This window comes from Heloderma suspectum, chromosome 1 (assembly GCF_057233095.1).
Source record: "Heloderma suspectum isolate Gila_16-S chromosome 1, 16-S_ref, whole genome shotgun sequence".
NCBI lineage: Eukaryota > Metazoa > Chordata > Lepidosauria > Squamata > Helodermatidae > Heloderma > Heloderma suspectum.
This window is the reverse complement of record NC_139458.1, coordinates 440,972,573-440,988,836: the sequence shown is the minus strand read 5'-3', so window position 1 is coordinate 440,988,836 and position 16,264 is coordinate 440,972,573. Positions and strand designations below refer to the sequence as shown.

The following is a 16,264-nucleotide window of genomic DNA, read 5'->3' as shown; positions in this document are numbered from 1 at the left end:
CGCGCGGGGGCCCTGCTCTCCGTCGCCGCGGGCACCCCAGCGCCTCCCGCTTCTGCCCCCGCAGGCGGCCCAGCGGGCCAGGAGGAGGGCGCTGCAGGCGGGCGGGCGCGGGGGCGCGCTTCGGCGGACCGGGGCTCGTGGCGGAGAGCCACGCGGCCTGCGCCCCGCCCTGCCCCTCTCAGCGCGGGCCGGCCGCAGCTCCGGAGGGCGCCCGTCCGCGCGGCGCGGTGCGGCGCGGCGCGGCGCGGCGCGCGGGCCCCGCCGGGCGCGGCGCTCTCGAGAGGGCCTCCCCCGCCGCTCTGGGCGCCGGCCGCCTCGCGGCTCTTCCGGAGAGGCAGCCGGCTCCGAGCCGCGGGGCGCGACGGCGCGAGCCGGCGCCGGGGAAGCAGCTGGCGGCCCGCGCGGTCTCCCGGGACAGGCGTCGCACGCTCCCGATGTCAGCAGCCGGCTGCCGCGGGCCGCACCTGCTGGGGCCTCGGGGCTCCCTTCGGGGCAGCCCCGCGCGGAGGGCGCCGCGCCGCTCTGAGCCTGATGCGAGCGCTCGCTGGAGGAAGGGCTCGCCGCCGCCGCCGCCTTCGGCCCGGAGCTGGCCCGGCCGCTGCAGAAGGGTCGGTGCCTGGGAGACGGGAGCTCCGGGAAGCGCCCTTCCCACATCCCCCGGGTGGAAGCTGGGGGCAGGAGGAGGCAGAGGCGTACGGAAGGGCGCCGAGAGACTGGAGCATGTGCAGAAGGGCAGCCAGGGTGGCGAGGGGCTGGAAACCAAGTCCTATGGGGAGTGTCGAAAGAGCTGGATACGTTTAGGCTGGCGAAGAGGCGAGACCTGAGACTTGTCTTCGAGTACCTGGAAGGCTGTCGGAAAATGCTGCGCCCATTACCTAAGGCGCTCCCCAAGGTGCTTCCTCCAAGGGAGGCTCAGAAGGCAGAGGACTTCTTGGCTAAACTTGCACAAGATGTAGCAACGGCCACTAAACTGGATGGCTTTAAAGGGGGTTGGACAAATTCATGGAAGATAAGGCTATCAATGGCTGCTAGTCCTCATGCTATGTGCTCCCTCCAGTATCAGAGGCACTATGCCTACATACTGCAGTTGCTGGGGAACACGGGCGAGAGGGTGCTGTTGCACTCATGTCCTGCTTGTGGGTTTTTGTGGGGGGGGGGGGAACCTGCCTGGCCACTGTGTGAACAGAAAGCTGGATGAGATGGACCTTGGTCTGACCCAGCAGGGTTGTTATCATAGAATAGTAGGGTTGGAAGGGGCCTACAAGGCCATCTAGTCCAACCCCCTGTTCAACGCAGGAATCCAAGTCAGAGCATCCCTGACAGATGGCTGTCCAGCCTCGTCTTGAAGGCCTCCAGTGTGGGAGAGCCCACCACCTCCCTGGGGAATGGGTTCCATTGTCGTATTGCTCTAACAGTCAGGAAGTTTTTCCTGATGTTCAGCCAGAATCTGGCTTCCTATAACTTGATCCCATGATTTTATTTATTTATTTATTTATTTATTTATTTCATTTCTATACCGCCCAATAGCCGAAGCTCTCTGGGCGGTTCACAAAAATTAAATCCAAGCAACACACAATAAAACAATTTAAAATATACAGAACATTAAAACCACAATATAACAATACAACCACAATAAAACCTAGCAGCAGTGCAGGAGTTTAAAATACAGATTTAAAACAGCAAAGATAAAAATTTAGAAAGCTAAAATGCTAAAATGCCTGGGAAAATAAAAAGGTCTTCACCTGGCCCCGAAAGGAATACAATGTAGGCACCAGGCGAACCTCACGAGGGAGCTCATTCCAGAGCCGGGGTGCCACAGCAGAAAAAGCCCTCCTCCTAGTAGCCACCCGCCTCACTTCCTTTGGCAGGGGCTCATGGAGAAGGGCTGCTGCTGATGATCTTAAGGTCCGGGCAGGCACATATGGGAGGAGGCGATCCTTCAGGTAACCTGGCCCCAAGCCGTTACACCAGCACTTTGAATCAGGCCCGGAAATGGACTGGCAGCCAGTGCAGCTGGAAAAGTACTGGCGTAATATGAGCTCGCAGGCTAGTCCCTGTTAACAATCTTGCTGCCCTATTTTGGGCCAGCTGAAGTTTCCGGACCGTTTTCAAAGGCAGCCCCACATATAACGCATTGCAGTAATCCAGACGAGAAGTTATCAGAGCATGGATAACTGTAGCAAGGCTGTCTCTGTCCAGATAAGGGCGTAGTTGGTATACCAGCCTAAGCTGATAAAAAGTGCTCCGTGCCACTGAGTTCACCTGTGCCTCAAGCGACAGTTCTGGATCCAAGAGCACCCCCAAACTACGAACCTGATCCTTTAGGGGGAGTGCAACCCCCTCCAGAACAGGTTGAATATCACCTAGCCGGGCAGACGAACCACCCACTAACAGTACCTCCGTCTTGTCTGGATTGAGTTTCAGTTTATTAGCCCTCATCCAGTCCATTACCGTGCCCAGGCACTGATTCAGAACAGTCACTGCCTCACCTGGTTTTGATGTAAAAGAGAGGTAGAGCTGGGTGTCATCTGCATATTGATGGCACCTCAGCCCACACCTCCGGATAACCTCCCCCAGCGGTTTCATGTAGATGTTAAACAGCATGGGGGATAGAATAGAGCCCTGTGGAACCCCATGGCACAATTGCCATGGCACAGAGCAATAATCCCCAGCACCACCTTCTGGAATCGGCCATCCCAGTAGGAGCGGAACCACTGTAGTTCAGTGCCTCCTACTCCCAACCCAGACAACCTATCCAGAAGGATACCATGGTCGATGGTATCGAAAGCCGCTGAGAGGTCCAGGAGAATCAACAGGGTCGCACTCCCCCTGTCCCTCTCCCGGCAGAGGTCATCCCACAGGGCGACCAAGGCAGTTTCCGTTCCAAAACCAGGCCTGAAGCCCGATTGAAATGGATCTAGATAATCCGTTTCATTCAACAGTGCCTGGAGCTGTCCTACAACCACCCGCTCAAGCACCTTGCCCAGGAAGGGGATGTTGGCCACTGGCCTATAATTGTTAACATCCTCTGGGTCCAGGTTAGGCTTTTTCAGGAGTGGTCTAATTACTGCCGCTTTTAAAGCAGCAGGCACCACTCCCTCTCTCAAGGAGGAATTTACAACCTCCTGGACCCAGCCGGACAACCCCTCCTTGTTGATTTAATAAGCCATGAAGGGCAAGGGTCAAGCACACAAGTGGTCGATCGGACTTGGCCAAGCACCTTGTCCGCATCCTCAGGCCTCAGTAACTGAAACTCATCCAATAAAACTGGACCAGACGGTGCTCTGAACGCCTCTACCAATGGAACTGCATTAATGGTGGTGTCCAATTCATGACGAATCTGAGCGACTTTATCCTCAAAGTGCCGTGCAAACTCGTCACAGCATGCTACCGAGGGTTCCACCGTCTCTCTCCCTGGCCCAGAATGTAACAGGCCGCGAACCACTTGGAAAAGCTCCGCTGGACGACACTGAGAAGATGCAATGCTGGTGGAAAAGAACTGTCTCTTTGCCACCCTCACTGCCACAGAGTAGGCTCGATACTGGGCTCTTACCTGTGTTCGGTCAGACTCAGCACGAGTTTTCCTCCACCTGCATTCTAGCCGTCTCCCCTCTTGCTTCATTGCCCTCAGCTCAGGTGTATACCAAGGAGTTGGCCAGGCTCTGCTCAGAGGGAGAGGGCACTTGGGTGCGATCGTGTCAACCGCCCGAGTCATCTCTGCATCCACAGAGCGACCTGGGCTTCGACAGGAGCACCAGCCACACCAGCAGGAAAATCCCCCAGAGCCCTCTGGAATCCATCGGAATCCCTTAATCTCCGGGGGCGGACCATTTTAATAGGTCCCCCACCCTTGCGGAGGGGAAAAGCCGCCAGGAGTCTAAACCTCAGCAGGAAATTTAATAAATTAAATTTATTAATCTGACCATGACAAAGGGACAGATGTTAATTCCTCCACTTTCAGATCACCATCCTCCTGCCCAGTCAAGAAAACCAGATCAAGCGTGTGTCCTTTTGTATGCGTTGGGCCGATGACATGTTGGGACAGCCCCATGGTTGTCATGGCGGCCATGAAGTCCTGAGCCGCCCCGGATACAGCGGCCTCGGCATGGAAGTTGAGATCCCCCAGGACCATCATCCTAGGGGTCCTCAACACCAAGTCCGAGACCACCTCCGTCAGCTCAGGCAGGGAGTCTGATGGGCAGCGGGGTGGGCGGTACACCAACAGAATCCCCAATCTGTCCCGGGTACCCAACACAAGGTACAGACACTCAAGATCTGCGCTCGAATGTGCAGGAAGCCTAACCTAACCTTTGATCCTAACCAACAGAGATGACTTAGTGGATAAAGTAGCAGTTACAGGAACTCTGGGGGAAAGCGACCATGTTGTACTTGAGTTCTTGGTTCTAAGGGAAGCAAAAGCCGAGTGTACTCAAACGCGTACCCTGGATTTTAGGAAAGCTGATTTTAATAAACTCAGAACAATGATCAGTAAGGTCCCATGGCAAGCAATGCTAGCGAGAAAAGGAGTCCAAGATGGGTGGGAACTTTTAAAAAAGGAAATTCTCAAGGCACAATCACAAACAATTCCAACAAGAAGAAAAGGTGGAAGACAACAGAAGAAGCCAATGTGGCTTCACAAAAAGCTTAGGGATGACCTGAAAACAAAAAAGGACACATATAGGAAGTGGAAAGAAGGCCAAGTAACAAAGGAAGAGTACAGGCAGGTAGCACAGAATTGCAGGGATGGCGTCAGGAAGGCTAAAGCTGAGAACGAGCTGAGGTTAGCGAGGGATGCTAAAAGCCACAAAAAGGCTTTCTTCAGCTACGTGCATAGTAAAAGGCAGAGGAAAGAAATGGTTGTTCAGCTATTAAATAAGGATGGCAAAATGATAACAGAGGACAAAGAAAAGGCAGAGGTGCTCAATTCCTACTTTGGCTCAGTCTTCTCCCAAAAGAGGGTCTATGACCCCCCTGGCAAAGGCGAAGTACAGGCTGAAGGGGCAGGATTGCAGCTTGAGATCGACAGGCATATGGTCAAGGAACACCTCATTACTTTGAATGAGTTCAAATCTCCAGGGCCAGATGAACTGCATCCTAGAGTCATAAAGGAACTGGCAGAAGAGCTCTCAGAACCGCTGTCTATTCTCTTTGAGAAATCATGGAGGACCGGGGAAGTGCCAGATGACTGGAGGAGGGCTAACGTTGTCCCTATCTTCAAAAAGGGTAAAAAGGAGGAACCTGGGAACTACAGACCAGTCAGTCTGACATCAATCCCTGGGAAAATTCTGGAGCAGATCATAAAGCAATCCATCTGGAAGCACCTTGACAACAATGCAGTGATTACTCGAAGCCAACATGGATTTGTCAAAAACAAATCCTGCCAGACAAATCTGATCTCATTTTTTGATCAAGTCACCTCCCTTGTAGACCGTGGGAATGCTGTAGACATCATATACCTCGACTTCAGCAAAGCTTTCGACAAAGTGCCCCATGATATCCTGATGAGCAAACTAGCTCGAAGTGGGCTAGATGAAACAACGATCATGTGGATCCACAGTTGGCTACAGAATCGGACCCAAAGAGTGCTTATCAATGGGACCTTCTCAAGCTGGGGAGAGGTAACGAGTGGGGTACCGCAGGGCTCAGTCCTGGGCCCAGTGCTCTTCAATATTTTTATTAATGACTTGGAGGAGGAGGTGCAGGGAATGCTGATCAAATTTGCAGATGACACAAAATTGGGAGGGATAGCTAATACTTTGGAAGACAGAAACAAAATTCAAAGTGATCTGGATAGACTGGAGTGCTGGGCAGAAAACAACAGAATGGCATTTAATAGGGACAAATGCCAAGTTCTGCACCTAGGAAAAAGAAACCAAATGCACAGTTACAAGATGGGGGATACGTGGCTCAACCACACTACGAGCGAGAAGGATCTTGGAATTGTCGTCGATCACAAGCTGAATATGAGCCAACAATGTGATGTGGCTGCAAAAAAGGCAAATGCTATTTTGGGCTGCATTCATAGAAGCATCGCTTCCAAATCCCGGGAAGTACTAGTTCCCCTCTACTCAGCACTGGTTAGGCCTCATCTGGAGTACTGTGTCCAGTTCTGGGCACCACACTTTAAGAAGGATGCAGACAAGCTGGAGAGGGTTCAAAGGAGGGCAACAAAGATGATCAGGGGACTGGAAACAAAGCCCTATGAAGAGAGACTGAAAGAACTGGGCATGTTTAGCCTTGAGAAGAGAAGACTGAGGGGAGATATGATAGCGCTCTTCAAGTACTTGAAAGGTTGTCACAGAGAAGAAGGCCAGGATCTCTTCTCGATCATCCCAGAGTGCAGGACACGGAATAATGGGCTCAAGTTACAGGAAGCCAGATTCCGACTGAACATCAGGAAAAACTTCCTGAGTGTCAGAGCAATACGGCAATGGAACCAATTACCTGGGGAGGTGGTGGGCTCTCCCACACTGGAGGCCTTCAAGACGAGGCTGGACAGCCATTTGTCAGGGATGCTCTGACTTGGATTCCTGCATTGAGCAGGGGGTTGGACTCGATGGCCTTGTAGGCCCCTTCCAACCCTACTATTCTATGATTCTATGATTCTAAGCCTGGAGAGGGAGATTGAATTCCTATAGACCACGGCAGCCCCCCCTCCCCGACCCTCAAGTCGGTGTTGGTGCTGCACCGAGTACCCAGGAGGGCACAGCTGGGAGAGAGTGACCCCTCCCAGTTCCCCCACCCAGGTCTCAGTAATACATGCCAGGTCAGCCCCCTCATCCACAATCAAATCATGGATGAGGGAGGTCTTATTTTGGGCCGACCTGGCATTCAGCAGCAGCAGCACCAGACCCGAGGGCAGACTGGTAAGGCTGCCAGGAACCATCAGGTTGGGGGAAGAACCAGAAGAGGGGACAGCTGTAAGGTGTCCAGCCCCTCTTCTCCTCATCTGGCCTGTTAATCCCCCAACGCCATACCTCCCCCTGCCCGTGACCACAGTTATGGTGGTGATTCCCTGAGTTGCCCAATAGTCCTCCCAGGCACATATTAAAATGTTAAGATATAAATAGCACAACAGTTTAAAAGAATATAAGAGATAAAAGAGAACAGCAGCTAAGAAGGAGCAGATAAAGTCCACATTTGCCCCTTTCCCCTTGTCTTTAAAGCTGCTGCCCTCTGCTGCCGCTATTTGCTGCTGGTATTGTGGCTGCTGGTGTCTCTGGAGAAGCAGGTGGGTAGGTCTTCAGGTCCTACGCGACTCCAAGTGCGACGCTAAGTGCACAGTTAGCATCGCACTTGGCGCGACGCTGAGGCGCATGCCGAGGCACTGCCTCTGGCAGCCCCGCCTTAAGTACCTGTGGGCGGGGGCAGAAGCAGGCTCAGGCTCACCCGGTGTCCTGCAGGACATGATTCCGTGTCCTGCACTCTGGGATGATCAAGAATGTTGCAGAACCCAGAGTCAGAGAGACCACGGAGTGAAGGAAAAAGAGATTCTTTATTTAACGCGCGGGCTTAAGGCTGGAATCATTTCCAAAGAGCCAGAAGCCCCGAAATACATCAGCACATTGTTTTTATAGACATTGTGACACATAGGAAACGGCTCCCCCTCCCGCGTGGGGTTGCAGTCCTCAACATTTCTTCTCCTAGCACCGTTGTTTATAATACAAGAAATGGGTTATAGGGTAGCCATGATAAGCAGAGAACAGCAGAGAACAAGATATACAATTCTATGACCGTAGCCTTTGTTGACAAGATAAGAAATTCCTGTGTCTCGTCATCTTACATATATTTCAGAGAGCAAGAGCTCAGCAAGAACATGAAGCATGAGGCTACTTAGTCTGACCCCCGATATGGCTGCTACATTCCCCCCTTAAATGCATAATTTTATTACAATTATAGCATTTCATTACGCAAATAGACATTCTGGTTTGCGAAGCATAACACAGGACTCTTATAGCAACCCTCTTACTTAATATCTTGTTGAGCTATTAGAGCGTAGAGGGCAGCTGTTTTACTATTCTATGATTCTATGATAAGCTTACATGTCGAGGTAGGTTGGCTGAGGTCAGCCCCATGGTCAGCATCCCTTGCAGGGGGAGTAGGGAGAAGAATAGGCGAGTGGGGGAGGAGACGAGGAAAAGGCAGAACGACCTCCCAGAGATCCCCCCCGCAACTCAGGTACCCATTAACCCTGCAAGTTCAGGTTAAGTGACTCATGGCCCTTATCCTCCAACACCCCTTCTTGAGGGCAATGGGTCACTGCACTAATCCCATGTCCCTCAGGTGGCGCTGATGCAGTTCCCCCGGCAGAGGCTTGTCAGCTCCCCTGCCACCGTTTCGTCAGTTGGGCAATGCTTCCGGTCAGTCACCACTTGCTCTACTAGGTCCTTATCTGGTGGTGCCTCACGCCAGTGTGCTTCGTCCGTGGCCTCAGCTTCTCGTTCAATGCCAGCTTCAGGCACCGCTGATTGTCTTTGTGCAGCCCTGCGGCTGTCAGGAGCGCCCTAGCTGCCTCTTACAGTCCCCTCCAATAGCCAACTCAAGACACAGACGATGAGGATTCTTTCCAAGGCTTTATTCCTTTATTACTTAATGACTCTTACAGATACTAATCACTAGCGACTAAGCAAGGAACTGCACTGGGGTAGATAGCAGAGTAGCCTAAGCTCCAGGTAAGGCAGTTGGTCCCCATTTGAAGGAGAAACGCGGGAAGACTCTGAACTTATGGGCTAGGGAGAGATCCTCCCTCTTACCCTTGGGTCCTCGGGACGCAACCGTTGTTTGAGTGCCAAACGAGCGGATCGCCTCCTTTCGGCACCCTCCATCTGTCGCCGCTTCCTGCATCTGCACCGAGCGTCCAGCAAGCCCCCCTCCAGTGCTCTCTCACTGCCAGGGTCACTATCTCTCCTAGGAATGTTGGCAGGAGGAATCTCTTCCAGCTGCTGTGCTTGTGAGAGATGAGCGAGCTCCTCTCCCGCAGATTGCTGTTCCTCAGAATCAGAACTGCTCTGAGGCTCTATGGGCTCAGTTCCACCCTGACAGCGGCTTGCGTGTTCTCCAGTCCCATGCCAGTGAAGAACCGTCTGAGCCAAATCGCTTCCTGACATGCACTGGCTGCTGCCACATATTCTGCTTCTGTGGAGGACGTGGCCGCTGCCCCCCGCTTCTTACTGGCCCAAATGATAGTCCCACCGTTGCACGTGAACAGGCTTCCTGACGTGGACTTTTGGTCTGACTCATCGCCCGCCCAGGCTGCATCCACGAACCCGATCAGCCCTGCGTGTGTGCTGCAGGGCAGCTTGAGCTTTGTGTCTGAGGTACCTCTCAGGCAGCGCATCGCACGTGTCACTCCATTCCAGTCATGCTGAGAGGGCTGGGCCACGTTCCTGCTCAGGATGCCCACAGCTGCAGCCATATCTGGCCTGGTCACTGCCGCAATGAAAAACAGCTTACCAAGGGCCCTCCAGTACCGCTGAGTATCCGGCAGTGGGACGCTGTCATCTCGCCCCTTTGGGTGATCTGTGGTCATGGGAGTCTTGGCCCCCTTCGCCTCTGCCACTCTGAACCCCAGCAGCATCTCCTCGATCTTGTCTTTGACGAAGGAAGCAGCTCCCATCATCCCCCTTCTCGACCTGCATGCTCAGGTAGTGTGCTACTGGACCCAGGTCCTTGATTTCAGCATTCAGCTTCGGTCTGAGCATACTTTCCGTGCCATCGCTGTCCCGCTCATAGCACAGGCCCAGATCGTCTACATGCACGAGTATGTATGCCCCCCTGCCCCCCTTCTGCCCGGTGTAGAGCAGGGTCTGCTTTCCCCTCGGCGAAGCCCAGATTTACCAGGACTCCATTAATCTTCGCGTTCCAGACCCTGGCGGCCTGCTTAAGTCCGTCAACGCTTTGTGCCATTTGCGCACTTTCCTGGCCCCTTCTGGATCCGCAAACCCTGGTGGTTGCATCCTGCACAGGTCTTCCTCTATTTCACCATACAGGGATGCTGTTTCGATGTCTAGACGCCTGACTTGCATCTCCCTGCTGGCTGCCACCCTCGGCACTGCTCTCACTGTGGTGAGCTTCACCACCGGGGCGAACGGTTGATCGTGGTCCTCCCCACACTTTCGAGCGTGCGCCTTCGCTGCTCACCTGGCTTTGCAGCGTTTTGCTTCACCGTCGGCGTTGCGCTTCCCTTTGAAGGTCCACGTGCAGCCAACTGCCTTGCGACCGGGGGGAAGTTCCCGCAGGGTCCGGGCCCCATTTTGGTGTAATGAGTCCATCTCTTCCTGGGCTGCCTTCTTCGACCTGCCTGCCTCCCCTTTGGGCAGGAGGCAATGTCCTCCCAGCTCGCCGGCTCTTGGATCCACCTGCCCTGGCTGCAAAGCCACAGTCCCCGTACCTGGCTGGTGGCACGCCTTTGGTGGCCCCCTCCGACCTCCGGGGGCCTGCTGCTCTGCGGCATTCAGCCGGGGCTCCCCGGTGCCACCGGCCTCACTGTCGGGGTTAGGTGTGTCGGCGGCCTCCCGTCTTCCTGGGCTCCCCTCCTCCACTCTCAGGTGTGCTCAGGCTCGCCTCTATCAGCTCCATAGTCCCGGGCCTCGCAGTCCCGTCGAACTGCACACTCGGCTGACTATGATGCTGCAATCTTGGGGAAGAAGAGTTCTGTAGCCTTTACGGTGGGGACGGTATCCCGCCAGGGCCCCTTCGATGGCTCTGTCAGCCAGCTTGGTCCTTTTCTCTTCCGGGATGTGAGCACAGGCCTTGCATCCAAACACGCTCAGATGGCCCACCTTCGGCTTGGCTCCGTGCCACAGTTCGAAAGGTGTTCTGCCACAGGCCCTGGCAGGCAGCTGTTCTGTATACAGGCTGCCGTGGACACCGCCTGTCTGCAGAATTAAACGGTAGATTTGCCTCTGACAGCCTGCTTCTTACCATGGCCGGGAGTGATCTGTTGCACTCTCAGCATTGGCCTTTTTTGCAGCCACATCACATTGTTGGCTCATATTCAGCTTGTGATCGACAACAATTCCAAGATCCTTCTCGCTTGTAGTGTGGTTGAGCCATGTATCCCCCATCTTGTAACTGCATTTGGTTTCTTTTTCCTAGGTGCAGAACTTGGCATTTATCCCTATTAAATGTCATTCCGTTGTTTTCTGCCCAGCGCTCCAGTCTATCCAGATCACTTTGAATTTGGTTTCTGTCTTCCAAAGTAGTAGCTATCCTGCCCAGTTTTGTATCATTTGCAAATGATGCACAGTTACAAGATGGGGGAGACGTGGCTCAACCACACTACGAGCGAGAAGGATCTTGGAATTGTTGTCCATCACAAGCTGAATATGAGCCAACAATGTGATGTGGCTGCAAAAAAGGCCAATGCTCTTTTGGTCTGCATTCATAGAAGCATAGCTTCCAAATCCCGGGAAGTACTAGTACCCCTCTACTCAGCACTGGTTAGGCCTCATCTGGAGTACTGTGTCCAGTTCTGGGCACCACACTTTAAGAAGGATGCAGACAAAGTGGAGAGGGTTCAAAGGAGGGTAACAAAGATGATCAGGGGACTGGAAACAAAGCCCTATGAAGAGAGACTGAAAGAACTGGGCATGTTTTGCCTTGAGAAGAGAAGACTGAGGGGAGATATGATAGCACTCTTCAAGTACTTGAAAGGTTGTCACAGAGAAGAAGGCCAGGATCTCTTCTTGATCATCCCAGAGTGCAGGACACGGAATAACGGGCTCAAGTTACAGGAAGCCAGATTCCGGCTGAACATCAGGAAAAACTTCCTGACTGTAAGAGCAGTACGACAATGGAACCAATGACCTTGGGCGGTGGTGGGCTCTCCCACACTGGAGGCCTTGAAGACGAGGCTGGACAGCCATTTGTCAGGGATGCTCTGACTTGGATTCCTGCATTGACCAGGGGGTTGGACTCGATGGCCTTGTAGGCCCCTTCCAACCCTACTATTCTATGATTCTATGACTCCATCCCTGCAATTCTGTGCTACCTGCCTGTACTCTTCCTTTGTTACTTGGCCTTCTTTCCACTTCCTATATGTGTCCTTTTTTGTTTTCAGGTCATCTCTAAGCTTTTTGTGAAGCCACATTGGCTTCTTCTGTTGTCTTCTGCCATTTTTTCTTGCTGGAATTGTTTGTAATTGTGCCTTGAGAATTTCCTTTTTAAAAAACTCCTACCCATCTTGGACTCCTTTTCTCGTTAGAGTCACTTGCCATGGGACCTTACTGATAATTGTTCTGAGTTTATTAAAATCAGTTTTCCTAAAATCCAGGGTACGTGTTTGACTACATTCGGCTTTTGCTTCCCTTAGAACCAAGAACTCAAGTAAAAAATGGTCGCTTTCCCCCAGAGTTCCTGTAACTGCTACTTGATCTACTAAGTAACCTCTGTTGGTTAGGATCAAGTCAAGGATAGCCGATCCTCTAGTTCCTTCCTCCACTTTCTGTAGGAGGAAATTATCAGCAACACAAGTCAGGAATTTCCTGCAGGGGCCATGTTTTGCAGAATTTGTCTCCCAACAAATATCGGGGAAATTGAAGTCCCCCATTACTACTACATCATGCTTCCTTGAAACATTGGCTATTTGCTCTTCAAAAGTTTCATCCTTGTCTTCTCCTTGATTGGGTGGCTGGTAGTAGACTCCGAACACCATGTTCCTTTTATTATTTGTTCCATTTATTTTAACCCAGATGCTCTCGATGGGGCTACCAAGCTCATCCTCCTGTATTTCTGTGCAGGGATAAATATTTTTAATGTATAGTGCAACTCCACCTCCCTTTTTGTTCCTTCTGTTCTTTTTGAACAAGTTATATCCTTCAATTGCGGTATTCCAGTCATGAGAGTCATCCCACCAAGTTTCAGCTACACCTATCAAGTCATAATTTCCCTCCCGTATTAAGAGTCCAAGTTCGTTCTATTTGTTTCCCATACTCTGGGCATTAGTATTTAGACATCGAAGACAATGTGCTTCACGGTCTGGCTTTCTTCCTACATGTTTCTGAAAATGATTATTGGGCTACAGTCACATCTCTAATCTGTCCTCCCGGGAGACAGCGTACATGGTGAGTCCACGGGTCTTTGCGAGATACTTGGGTCTCAATCCCACGCAGCAAGGAGTCTCCCACTACTACCACTCTTCTCCTTGTTGTAAGCCTTGGTTTCATCGCCTCTGCTTGACTGACCTTCAGCCTCTTGCTCGCTCTCCTGCAGGGTCTGCTGTGATTCTTCCTCTGCAGGCTGTCCTCCAGTCTCATCTCCAAGCACCTGGAATCGGTTCCACAGCTCCACTGCCTCCACTGGTGCAGAGTGGCTTATAGTTCTTCTTCTCCTAACTGTCACCCTTTTCCAAGGAGTATTCTGTATTTTTCCTCACCTCAGCATTTCCCACTGCCTCATCTTGCTGTTGCTCTTCAAGCTTCTGGTCTTCCCTTTGCTGCTGTAGTTCCACCATTCTGTCCAAGAACTCTTTGTGTTCTTTTATTCCCCAAAGGGTCGACACTCGCCGCTCCAGGCCTCTTACCTTTTCTTCTAACAGTGTAATCAACTTGCACTTGTTGCACATGTTGATCTCAGGCAAGAAAAGAAACATTGCACAGACCTTGCAGGTCACCACCACTCGGGAGTCTTTTCCTTCCATAGTCTCTATTCCATTTTGGTTTCTAGCTTTCTGATTGTACTGGGACAGCCTGTGCTTTGTCCTCTATTCATGCCAGGGGGAGAGCCAGGGCCTGTAGGAGAAGCTGCCACCACCACTATCACTACTCCGGACTCCTGCCTGGCATTATTTTTAAGGGGATTTTTTAATTGTTGTTGTTGTTTTGTTTTGAATTTCTGGGGGAGTCTGTTGTGTTTTTAGGGGTGGGTAGCCTGCCTGATAGGCGGGAGCGAGGGGGCATGTGTCCACCTGATGGAGGCAGTGGGGGAGTGTTGGGGGCCAGAACATACCGAGGCTGGGCGGCAGGCACTGGCGGAGCGCTAGGGGCAGCCATGACAGGTAAGGGGAGCAAGGGGGAGATGTATAGTATCTGTCCCCTGCTCTGGGCCTGTCCAGAGCTAATGGATGGCTGGGGAGGCGTGACTCCATCTTCGGGCCTTCATTTGCTGCTCTGCAATGCCAGGTCTGTTACCCAGAAAAATCCCTCATCCACGACATGATCTTGGACGAGGGTGCAGACCTGGCATGTATTACGGAGACGTGGCTGGCTGAGGCCGCTGCTCCAACTCTTGCGGCCATGCGTCCAACTGGATTTTTGTAAGCACAGCAGCTGAGGGCTGGGGATCGGGGAGGGGGAGTGGCTGTTATCTACCAGGAGTCCTTGGTCTTCACCAGACCCCCTCTCTGGGAGACCAAGTTTGTTGAGTGCATGTATGGGACTCCCTGAAAGGCAGTCTGGGGATCCTGCTCATGTACCGTCCACCCCGCTGTACGACTGACTCCCTGGCCGAGTTGCTTGAGGTGGTCTCTGATTTGCGTGTTGTTGTTGTTCAGTCGTTCAGTCATGTCCGACTCTTCGTGACCCCATGGACCATAGCACGCCAGGCCTTCCTGTCCTGCGCTGTCTCCCAGAGCATGCTCAAGTCCATATTCATTGCATCAGTGATGCTATCTAGACATCTCATACTCTGCCGTCCCCTTCTCCTTTTGCCTTCAGTTTTTCCCAGCATCAGGGTCTTTGCCAGAGAGTTTTCTTAAAGCCAATGTTTTAAGGAAGCATGATGTAGTAGTAATGGGGGACTTCAATTTCCCCGATATTTGTTGGGAGACAAATTCTGCAAAACATGGCCCCTCCAGGAAATTCCTGACTTGTGTGGCGGATAACTTCCTCCTACAGAAAGTAGAGGTAGGAACTAGAGGATCGGCTATCCTTGACTTGACTCTAACCAACGGAGATGACTTAGTGGATTAAGTAGCAGTTACAGGAATTCTGGGGGAAAGCGACCGTGTTGTACTTGAGTTCTTGGTTCTAAGGGAAGAAAAAGCTGAGTGTAGTCAAACGCGTACCCTGGATTTTAGGAAAGCTGATTTTCATAAACTCAGAACAATGATCAGTAAGGTCCCATGGCAAGTGACGCGAACAAGAAAAGGAGCCCAAGATGGGTGGGAGCTTTTAAAAAAGGAAATTCTCAAGGCACAATCACAAACCATTCCAACAAGAAGAAAAGGTGGAAGACAACAGAAGAAGCCAATGTGGCTTCACAAAAAGCTTAGGGATGACCTGAAAACAAAAAAGGACACATATAGGAAGTGGAAAGAAGGCCAAGTAACAAAGGAAGAGTACGGGCAGATAGCACAGAATTGCAGGGATGGCGTCAGGAAGGCTAAAGCTGAGAATGAGTTCAGGTTAGCAAGGGATGCTAAAAACAACAAAAAGGCTTTCTTCAGCTACGTGCATAGTAAAAGGCAGAGGAAAGAAATGGTGGTTCAGCTATTAAATCAGGATGGCAAAACGATAACAGATGACAAAGCAAAGGCAGAGGTGCTCAATTCCTACTTTGGCTCAGTCTTCTCCCAAAAGAGGGTCTATGATCCCCCTGGCAAAGGCCAAGTACAGGCTGAAGGGGCAGGATTGCAGCTTGAGATCGATAGGCATATGGTCAAGGAACACCTCATTACTTTGAGTTCAAATCTCCAGGGCCAGATGAACTGCATCCTAGAGTAATAAAGGAACTGGCAGAAGAACTCTCAGAACCGCTGTCTATTCTCTTTGAGAAATCATGGAGGACGGGGGAAGTGCCAGATGACTGGAGGAGGGCGAACGTTGTCCCTATCTTCAAAAAGGGTAAAAAGGAGGAACCTGGGAACTACAGACCACTCAGTCTGACATCAATCCCTGGGAAAATTCTGGAGCAGATGATAAAGCAATCTATCTGGAAGCACGTTGAAAACAATGCAGTGATTACTCGAAGCCAACATGGATTTGTCAAGAACAAATCCTGCCAGATGAATCTGATCTCATTTTTTGATCAAGTCACCTCCCTTGTGGACTGTGGGAATGGTTTAGACATCATAGAATAGTCACAGAATAGTAGGGTTGGAAGGGGCCTACATGGCCATCGAGTAACCTCCCTTGTGGACCGTGGGAATGTTGTAGACATAATATTCCTCGACTTCAGCAAAGCTTTTGACAAAGTGCCCCATGAACCAAATGCACAGTTACAAGATGGGGGATACTTGGCTCAACAACACTACAAGCGAGAAGAATCTTGAAATTGTTGTCGATCACAAGCTGAATATGAGCCAACAATGTGATGTGGCTACAAA

At 51.7% G+C, this 16,264-nt stretch overlaps 1 protein-coding gene across 2 annotated transcripts in view; it reads left to right on the top strand.

The window, feature by feature from the left end:
* The window catches only part of TRIM54 (tripartite motif containing 54), a 29,395-nt gene that overhangs the window by 1,039 nt on the left and 12,092 nt on the right, over positions 1-16,264 (top strand). The gene's annotated exons all lie outside the window — the stretch shown is intronic.